Source organism: Podarcis melisellensis (assembly GCF_964234715.1).
Source record: "Podarcis melisellensis genome assembly, chromosome: 9".
NCBI lineage: Eukaryota > Metazoa > Chordata > Lepidosauria > Squamata > Lacertidae > Podarcis > Podarcis melisellensis.
Genome location: NC_138541.1, coordinates 44,237,359 through 44,247,753, shown reverse-complemented (window position 1 = coordinate 44,247,753; position 10,395 = coordinate 44,237,359).

Genomic DNA, 10,395 nt, shown 5'->3' with positions numbered 1-10,395 from the left:
AAGCTGAATTTCTTTCCCACCCCTACATCCAAGGAATACAAATCACCCCCAGATTCAGGGCCCAAATGCCTGCAATCCATTCTTGTGGCTTCAATGCCCAGCTTCGAGTGTAAGCACTGCTCCTGCAGGAACTGCAATCAGTTCAATGGGCTTGTGTAGCCAGCCGCCGCACGCCTAGGATTGTACTCCTAGGATGTCCAATAAATCTGTATGAAATACTTGTGATGAATAATTTATTGAGAGGGGCTTTCATTTGTTGTTTCCAATTTGTTCAATTCTGCCTGTTCCTTCCCCCTACTTTTCCCCCCTCTCAAGGTTGCTTCATGTTTTGTTTTCAATTTTCTGTTCACCCTCAGTAATTGCACCGCCTCAGTCATATGATATTATTTCTGCTTAATGTTTGCCTGACTGCAACCTTTTATAGACAGTGGGAGAGAGTTTGAATAATGTATGGCTAACATGAAGAGCTGTGCCGGTGCATAATCATGGCATTATTTGTAGGACTTTTGCTTTCTCTGCATAGCTTTCTGAACCGAAAAGTCATTGTTATGAATGTTTGCAGGAGTAAGTGAAAGGGAATAAGCTCTTCTGCTAATTATCCACAAGGTCACTTCCTGCCAAGAAGAATGAAGCAGTTGAGAATGCAACCCTGGCCCTTCATTCCAGGATAGTATGGTAGGAAGCAACGGTTGGGTGGCTTTATGATTTCCCTGTTGGCTGGTTCCCATCTATAGCATTTGCTCTTACCTCTACTGTGAACTCAACTGCTCCAGGCTTTGTTGGTATTTTGGGAAGTCCCTTTGTTTTGTTATTTAAATTTCTAACTTCCAGAAGTTCCCATACTTTCTGCCTGCTGTGTCTACTTGAGATTGCTGAGAATGACTGAGGCCCACCTGTCACAAAATGGCAGCAGGTGGGGATGAAGCCAGTCACAAAATTGCACATGGGTTTTCATGATCCTTGATGTCAGGATTTATGCTTGCAGAATGGAACTGTCTTCCGTCTCCTTCCCAACCCCTGCAAAGGTGTTCTGGGTTTCCCCTCAACTTTCTGGAGCAGAACTGGGGAGGAGAGGAAGGGACGTTCCACTGCAGGAGAGCAAATCATTGCACTAGAGTAATGAGTGCATTGGATACCATTATCGTCAACATCAAAAATTTGCTGCCCTTTCATAATACCCAAGATCAGCTGCCTGAGGTGGCTGCCTCACTCTAGTTCATTTTTAGCACTCCTCCCACCATATCTTGTTTAAATTTTAGGTTTTGTTTTCAAACACATCAAGAGGGTTATCCTCATGGTTCTCTTGCACTGTGTATGGTTTTGGGGTTTTTGGGGGTGAGGAGGACAAACAAAACAGTCTATCTGAAGATGCTTAGTGAATGATGGATTCTTCTTGCAATTTTAGAAGTTTCCTATGTGTCTGCATGTGTTCCTTATGGGAAGTGAAGTCAAGGGTCTGGGCTTTAGACTTCTTTGCACTGAAACTGACAGTACAACCAGCCAAGGGAAGAGAAGAAGAGGATAGCCCGGAGCCTTGTCCACCAGAGTGCACATATCTCAGTTTCCAGCAGCTGCTGTCATTCAGGCATTCCCATCTCTTCCCAGAGTTGCTTCAAGCGGCTTGTAAAAAACAAACAAACCACCTTCGTGCATTTCAGTAAATCATTGCAAAAAATGACACTGGCTTCAGATACTAGAAAAGAGTCCAATGCAACCTTAAATTATTGGTATAAATAAAATAGATTTTGATTTAATACTCCAGCTCTATATTACATCATAATTGATTTATTGATTGGCGTAATAGCAGGAAATGCCACACAAGAGGAGGGACGGTGTATAGCTCAATGTCTACCCTTCTAAATCAGATTTAGGATTGTTAATGGTTGTTTTCTGAGTTCAATTTCTGTGTAACATCTGTTCTCTTGACTCTGGCACCTGAAATGTGTGCATCTTGTCAGCATCTTTCAGTTCTAATTTACTAGGGCAAAGAATTGTTGCTACCACCCAATTTTTTAAAAGAGAGTGAGAGAACCAGAGTGTGGTGTACGTTTGCTTCCCTTTCCCTTCACACTTCACAGGGTTTTCAAATAATCTCTTTGGCAGACATCATAATTTCTGAAGTTTGCACAAGGAAGCAGACTTACTGAAAAAGCACCTGATGCTTTAATGAGATGGCCCTTCTGCAGAAAACATTTCACCTTGCACTGTGACATTAACAGAAATCTGAAATTTCATTTAACACAGAATTATATGTTTCTGATACTTAAATTTGTTTCTCCTCTGGCATGCGTGTACTGATGATTCTTCTATTTTTTTAAGCTGAAATTTTGATGTTGGAATTACTGGAAGTACATACACTGCAATATTAAAGGTAGTTAATCACCAAAGATGCCCCCAAAATTAAGGTGTCCAAGGCAGAAAATCCATAATGTTTCCCAATTGATAGATAGATAGATAAAATACTAATAATAATAGTTTATAAATACTCAGTGAATAATAATGAAACAACTAACAGTTTCCTGCCGTTTAATGCTAACCCATAATCTACCCCCTATTGTGGAATCCTTTGCCATGCCTAATGGTAACTGCTTACCATTGCATAGTGAATTTCTTCTATGTTAATATTGCTCTGTGGAATGGCAAATAGTTGGGGCCTAATGAGAAGCTTACAAAATAACTACTTCCAGATATCGACCTAAAACTTATTCACTAGGGTCATGCTAAAGGGACTCCACTACAGACCCACGGAGCCAGTGCTAAACATAATAAGTTGAGTAGAAACTTCATTTCTTTGGGTTTTTTTTAATAGTTTAAAAGCCATATTTTCTTCAACTGTTTTATGCGCCAAGGGCATGTAAGTAGAACAATCTGCCTAGAGTAACTACATTTTTGCAAGTTTATCTACACTCCTTTGTATGAAGCTCAGTTGTAGACTATGAAACAAGCAAAATCTATTGTACCCATTGATTGTGATACAATGAAACACACTGCCAAAGTCTTCCATAAATACAGTTAAGGCAGATGGGTAGTTGAAAGCAATATTTGGGGCAAATATTGCAAAACCTTTTACTAACTCACAGCGATGTTGTAAGGAATTTAGAAAACACACACACACACAGCAATGTTCTTTTATGTGGGTGTAAATATAGCTATCATGGATGTTCCTATCAGCCGCACATACATTCTGTATAATTAAATAAGCTTGCATTTCTGATTATGAATACTAATTCAAGGGTTTCATTTATAGATCATAAACCAAGATCACATCCAACTTTTTTCCCCTTCTGTTTCCAAACCAACACAACCACAAATCAATATAGTATGAATTATATATAGTGTAGAACGTTGAGTTTGTACACCATTTTATGCTAGAGGCATAAAGTGACGGAATGTTTTGAGGATTATCAGCATCTTCTTTTTCAATCAAAACATGGTTAAATTTTAAAATATTCAATAGACAGTTGTGACGATGGTTAAAATTCCTAACCCCTCTTCTTTTCCACTTTAGGTTTCCCAGTTATGATGCTGGTACATAAATTTAGCATAGAACGTATTTACAGAAACATATTCCTACTATTCTTTTTTATTATTTAAAAAAAATCAAATGACGTACTTTGAATGCAACACAGGGAATAGAAGGAGTTCTGTACAAGTCTGATTTATTTATATAGTGAAGTTCTGTTTCGATCATCTGTAGCCCTAGAGGAGACCAGAGATTATATTCATTAAAAACTAGACATTCTAAAAATCTGGGGTATTAATTAGCTATCAAGAGGATCATGGAAAACCTTTTTCTATCAGAGTTTCTTCAGGTCTTATACATTAGCCTCTTTCACACACTGTGGAAGGAATGTAATGTAGCGTTATGGCAATTGTACCATCAGTACAACCGTTGCTGCTTGCCACATCCCTCCTCTCCTTCCCTGTGCACCGTTCTGCTGGTTCTCCTACTACCCCTGAGTTACTCACGGCAGGGGGCAGGGAGTGCAGACCTGTAGCAGCACTGGGCCTTATTTCTTGAGTCCACCTCAACATTGGAAGAGGAAGTGGGTTCAGCATGCATTAAGTCTGTTGTTGTTGTTGTTTAGTCGTTTAGTCGTGTCCGACTCTTCGTGACCCCATGGACCAGAGCACGCCAGGCTCTTCTGTCTTCCACTGCCTCCTGCAGTTTGGTCAGACTCATGTTTGTAGCTTCGAAGACACTATCCAACCATGCATTAAGTCTAGTGATGGGCAAACCATACTTCCAAATTCTCCTTAGACTGATCTGGAACAATTTTGGTAGTTCCCCAACTGTGTCTGTATTGTCCTGTTGGGTGTAAAAATCTTCTCACTTTGAATGTTAGCTAGGGGTTGACTTTGACTGTCATGAATGCCTTTGTCAGTTTTGGGAGGTGCTAATCATTCTCAGAAAGCCCCAGCTTCGAAGAACTACTGGTGCTGCTGAGATTTAGTTATATCTGTTTCACAATATGCAATTGTGTTTCAAAGTGCTCTTGCTCCAGGTAATGGTCTTCTGCTTGCAATTTAGGTCAATAATACAATGGTTTTTATGTGCCTGTTTTGTGCCTCTGTGGTCCGCATTCCTTAGACTAGGTGCTCAAAACGGCAGCTGCTGCGCTGGCAGTTGGCTGGCTCATTTCACTGCTGAAATTAACTTGAACTTTTAAAAATGGGCATGTAATTTACAGAGCAATATCATGGCTCCTCAAGTATGCCCCAAGGGCAGGGCATGCATCATGTAAATGTGACCTTTACAAAAGTAAATCACTAGTCCAGCTGCTGAGAAAACAAAAATCCCTGACTATTTGGAGGGGTAGGGGAATCTGTTTCATGAACAACAAAGCAATCAACAAATTTAAAAATCTGCAAAACACCAGCCATTTAAAAACGAATGAGCATGCCAAACAATGCCATAACCAGTCAGAATTGTTCTATATATGCAGCAACTTGGCCAATTCAAAAATGCCAAGTGCTGACTTTAGCAATGGATATAGAAGGAAATAGGAGTGTTGCCCAGTTGCCCAGGCAACTCACTGTTTGCTCTGGACCATCCATTAAAATTCCCATGGCTATTTGTAGTCCCATTAGTGCAAAACCAATGCAAGCCAAGGCTGCAGTCCCCCGCACCAAGTATTTGCTGATGACGCTCATAATCAGTGACTCATTTATGATTATATTATGATGTGGGAAGGTTCACTTATTACTGCAAGAGCTGGGATTTCCAGGGTTCTAAAGGAAGGGCAAATGCCTATTAAACCACTTTAAGTTGTATTATATTTTACGGTAGCGTCAATCACCTTTAAATAATTATACCTTCTGATCTTGATCTCTCTATGAATTGGACTGTGTTTCGATTGGGTTTTCCTGTCTACTTTAGTGGAGGGAGGCAGTCTTCCAGACAACGGTTCTATTTCTGTTCACATCATGAGAGTCAGAGTCCATTTACGGTGGGTAAGGGGAGTCGATGGAGGACTCAGCATGTGAATCAGAGCTGTTGTGCCCTGAAGGAATTTGAGAAACTTAGGATGCTGTCTTGGACAAGGTCATATATTTGTCAAATCAAATCTGGCATTGTCTGCACTGACTGGCAGCAGCTCTCAGGTCTTTCACATCACCTGCTGTCTTTTAACTGATGATGCCAGGAGTTGGCTCTTCTACATCAAAGCATGTGATCCACCACTGAGCTGTTGCCCCACCTGTTAGGATCAGGATGGGCCAGGGAGCTGGAGTCAAGTTGACCACAGTATTGATTCAAAGTCAACTGAAGAAAAAGAGCAGGATCTTTTTTAACATTATAAAATATGTGAACAAGTAAAAAAGAAACTGTCCTGCAGGAGACTCTCAGAATCAGATTCTTTTCGGGTCAAAATGTTGTGTTTTTATCTTGCCACAAGCCTGTTTCTCACACTGACCTTCATTTGTTCTGCTTGTTCAGAAACTAGAGAGTGACTCCTGGAGATTAATGCAGTTGATGGCTTGAGGCAAGACTTAAGGCCAGAGATAATTACTCAGGAAATCTTTTGGGTTGAAATTCCTGTCACTGGGCATTTGTGATTTTGCTAAGTTTCCAACTGCAGTAGACTTATGATTCACAGATCTCATGTATAGTCTAGTTCTTTCAACAGGACTGTGAATGGTCCTCACTGTGAAGTACACAAAATGTGAAATACAATCTAGCCATAGTCCCGCTTCCATTGAGTTTAAAGATTTTAATGAAATGACGGTATCTTCTGTGATAACATGTGATGAGGCCACCACCTTGCTGAAACTAAGGCTGTGCACACATTACCATTTACTCTGGTTTCATTGTTCTCCTACCATGGATGTCTAAAACTGAGTGCATGTTAGCCACAATCCATATCCAGCCTGCAGTTTTTTGAGAAATACTTGAGAAGGGTAGACAGTGTTGTGCCCTTCCAGTGATGATAATCTCTATTTCCTATGAGCCCCAGTTGATATAGCCAGGGATGATGGTAGTTATAGTCCAACAACATCACATTAGCCACCCCTGCTCTAGAGTATTTAGGTATCCTAATGGATAGACAGCATGGAAAAATGACTGAGCTGGATGACACATAACCCATTAGGATTAACTAGTTCTCCGACTCCCAACATGGAGTTTAGTTTGCCCTTTTAAAAACTAGCCAGTAATATCAATCTAGCCAATCCATAGCAATCAAGGCAGATAATCACAATTTATATATCTCCCCACCCCCCACTTTTTAGCTCTTACAACAGTGAACAAATACTATCATCAATGTCCTCATGAGCAAACTCAAAGCATTTTTTACAGACTGTTAGTCTAATAATATATTTTCCTGAAATACTCATCTGGTTTTTTTTAAATATTTGGATGATAATGCAAAGCTCCTAAGCAAGGCCAACCACACTTTTGCACAGTTTTCCCAAATCATATTGAAAATAGGTATGATTGAAATTGACACACTTTCCTACCAAGTACATTTGTTGTGGGCTTAGGCGCAGTGAACCCACCAACAGGTGCCTTGCATATATGATAAAATAACACAGGACAACGTTCTTGGATCAAAACAGGCCACAACTTTATTGATGTAAGTGATTTTGGTGCTGGGCTGGGAGGCAGATCCCTTTTTATGTAGGGAGAGTGTAACCAAGTGGAAACCGAGAGAAGTTTTCCTGCTGGCTCCATCAGCCCCAGCAGCCTCCTAATACCTGCCAGGGATTGTCCAATATCTCTGGCAGCCAAATTTTAATTCCCAAGAGTTGAGGGAGAGGAGAACATCTCCCGCCAGCCTTTGGAAAAGCCAAAAGAAGCCTACCAGTCAAGTGAGTGGAATCTTTGCATTATGATGAGTCTTTTCCTTAGCTAATATTACTGGTGGGCAATTCAAGTCAATAAAAAGTGAAGTGGCATAATTGCCTTAGTGAAACATTTATTAGGATTTAGACAAATGGTGAAATACTGTGGTCCCTGGAAAATTACCTCTGGGGCCATAAATTTTGCAGTTCTCATTCTCCAGAGATCTGACCACAGAGATTTCCTCATTACAGCTGCAGAAATCTCAGGACTTCCTCTTCTGCTGCTGGTGTTTCAGTGGAGAGAAAGATTTTTTGGAGAGGGCAGACATTGGATCTCTTCACCTTACATGTCTGCTGAATGGTCAGACCTGGGGCTGGCATGCAAACTCTTGGGCTGGTCTCTTTTGGGAGGAGGAGCAGAATAGAGGGATAATCTTGGAGAAAAATAAACAAATACAACCAACAGAAGGCAACCTCCCTCCTAGCTTCTGCCTAGCAGGGGCCTGTCAATTTGTGAATCTTAAATTCTCCCTTTGACCAGGTAGGATTGCTCTGTATATTGCCTAAAGTCTAAGCATTTGGGATTAAAAGGTTTGTGGTTTTAATTTGCTAACGGAATCAATATTCTACCTTCTTTTCTTATTAGTTTGATTCTGCCTGGAATGAGAGTTGTAGAATAAGAAGTTTCATTTTCATGGTACTTTCATCCCGCTTGGAAGCTTGAATCAGTTTGTGCAGGTAACTGCCGCACATGAAATTGCAATGAGCTGATGAATTTGATGATGATAAATCCTTTGCATTCTTATGCATTTTTAAAATACAAAAAATAATAATTACAAATTCAACCTACCCAGAAGGACTGAAGGAACGTGACTAAAAAGCTGCTGAAGGCATGTGGCTACATCTGATTTGTTTGGGTTAAACTTACATATCCCAGGATTTAAGACTTTGAAATGCTATAGCAGCATCTTTAGTAAAGATATTTTCTTTTGATGCAATAAGAAAAGAAATACTTTGCACACTGCTCCTTTAGAAGTTTCCTGGTTGGTTGGCATCCATCTGTCTCGAGAGACAATGGAGTAACCTCCCCAATAATATAGGCTTTTTTATTATTCAGAAGATTTATAATCTAGCCAGAGAACCTGGACCCTTCAAAAGACCTTAGTGATAAGCATCAGTAGCAGACAAGATAAAACTGTTTCACTTTCCATTTAAGAATACTTTGGAGTTGAGGCTAATTCATTGAACTGAAAACTGCATGCATGAAGCGGTAGGAAGTAATTGAAAGGTTCTATCTCATTTTGAGTTTGAACTACAAAACGGGAGATGATTGTGAAAAGCTCTATGATTGGAAAGCGGGCAGATGAGGGCAAAGGTACAGCATTATAAATGTGCGTTTCAATGACTGGCCCCGTGGAGTGTCTATAAAAAAGGCCCTTTAAAATACGGCACCACAGGTCTGAATCACAAGTTTTACAAGACGTTACCACAGTAACCACAAATCAGATTTTCAAACCAAATTCACCACATCTGGGAAGAAAGGTAGCCACAAAAGGTTGAATAGCAAATGTGAGACACTTCAGATACATGGTACCTCATTGTGTTATTCATCTTTCCATGAGGCAATGGTGCCATATCATGTGAAGAGGAATAAAGAATTCTGAAGTCTTTTTCAATTTTGAAATGCAAAATGATGGGTGAAGGAGGAGAGGGGAGCAGAAAACAGTTAGGGACAGATTTTATCTTATATTGGAGATAAAGAGAAAGGGAGGAGAATTTAAGAGGGTGAGTGGATGAGATTCATGATTCCGCAAGTCGATGGTGTTCCATCTCCAGCAAACTTCCACCAACAGGCAAAATTTGTATTCAAACAAGAGCAGAAATTGCTAATGTTCGCTTTTCTGTTGTCACAGGAACCCCCAATACCCAGAACCCTTGTGGCAGTTTTATATTATACACTACTGCATATAGACAATAGCTGAATTCTCAGTTGTTTTAGATAGGGTTTGACTGACATTTAATTGCTCCAGACAGTTATGTTGCCCTGTTCCCTCTTCACTGAGGGAAGTGTGAAGAGAATACAAATGTAACAAAAATAAGTAATATAGAGATAAATTGATAGTTTTCTATTATCCAAAAGAATGACTCATCACATATTGTCCCACTAGCAAAGACATTGCAGCTTTAAAAACAACCACAACTTGTTTTTAATCAGTTCTTAAATATGACATTGGCACTAGGGACTCTTCCAATCTTGTTTTTCCCCATACAGAGATGGGGCTTTGCTTTTTGACAAAATTCCAGTAAATTTTGCATATCAAATTGTTGATGCCCACACAGGCTAGCATTTGTAAGTGAAAACCCTGGGGAAATGTTCAACTCTAGAGACTATGCACTTGAAATCTGGGGTGCTAATTTAAATAGGAGAAATGACTTTAGAATCCCCTTCTCCTATTTCTTTCTGCTCTACAGTGTGGACTATTACATGGCTCTGGTGAAGGTGGAGAGGGAGCAGAGTCCTCTCCCCATTCTTCTGCTGAAAATTTTGTTTTCGTTTTGGCTCACTGGAGTCACAGAGGCTGTCATCAGACTGCAGTTACCAAGACTGTATTGGGGAATTTCCAAGTACTGGGTCACGTTTTAGTTGCTATAATGCAAGATTCACTGTTACATCTTTGGGATCAGACTGGAAATGTGACTGACTCCCCCCAAAAATCATGCTATTTGGACTGGACCCTTACTAGTGGTAAATGGATAGTACAAAACACCCGAAGATGTCAGGAATTGAATCTGGGGTCTTTGGCAGGAAAGGCTTATGCTCCAGCAGTGAATTATGGTTCTGTTGCATGGATGAGAAGATCTACAGAGTTTTCTTGCAGCCACCTCTCTCTCTGTTTTTTAATCTAACCAACTAACTTTCCTTTGCTGGTTTCATTTATTCCAGGTGAGGGCAGTAAAGGACCTTTGCTCTTTCAGCATACATTAAAAAAATTCCGTGTTGTCATCTTCCAGCTAGACCTGAGCAGCAATTTCCTCCGTCTCTTTTCTAACTCTCCCCTAACTCCTCTATGGTTCACATCACGAGACCAAGACATCCCTGACACGGTTGTTGTT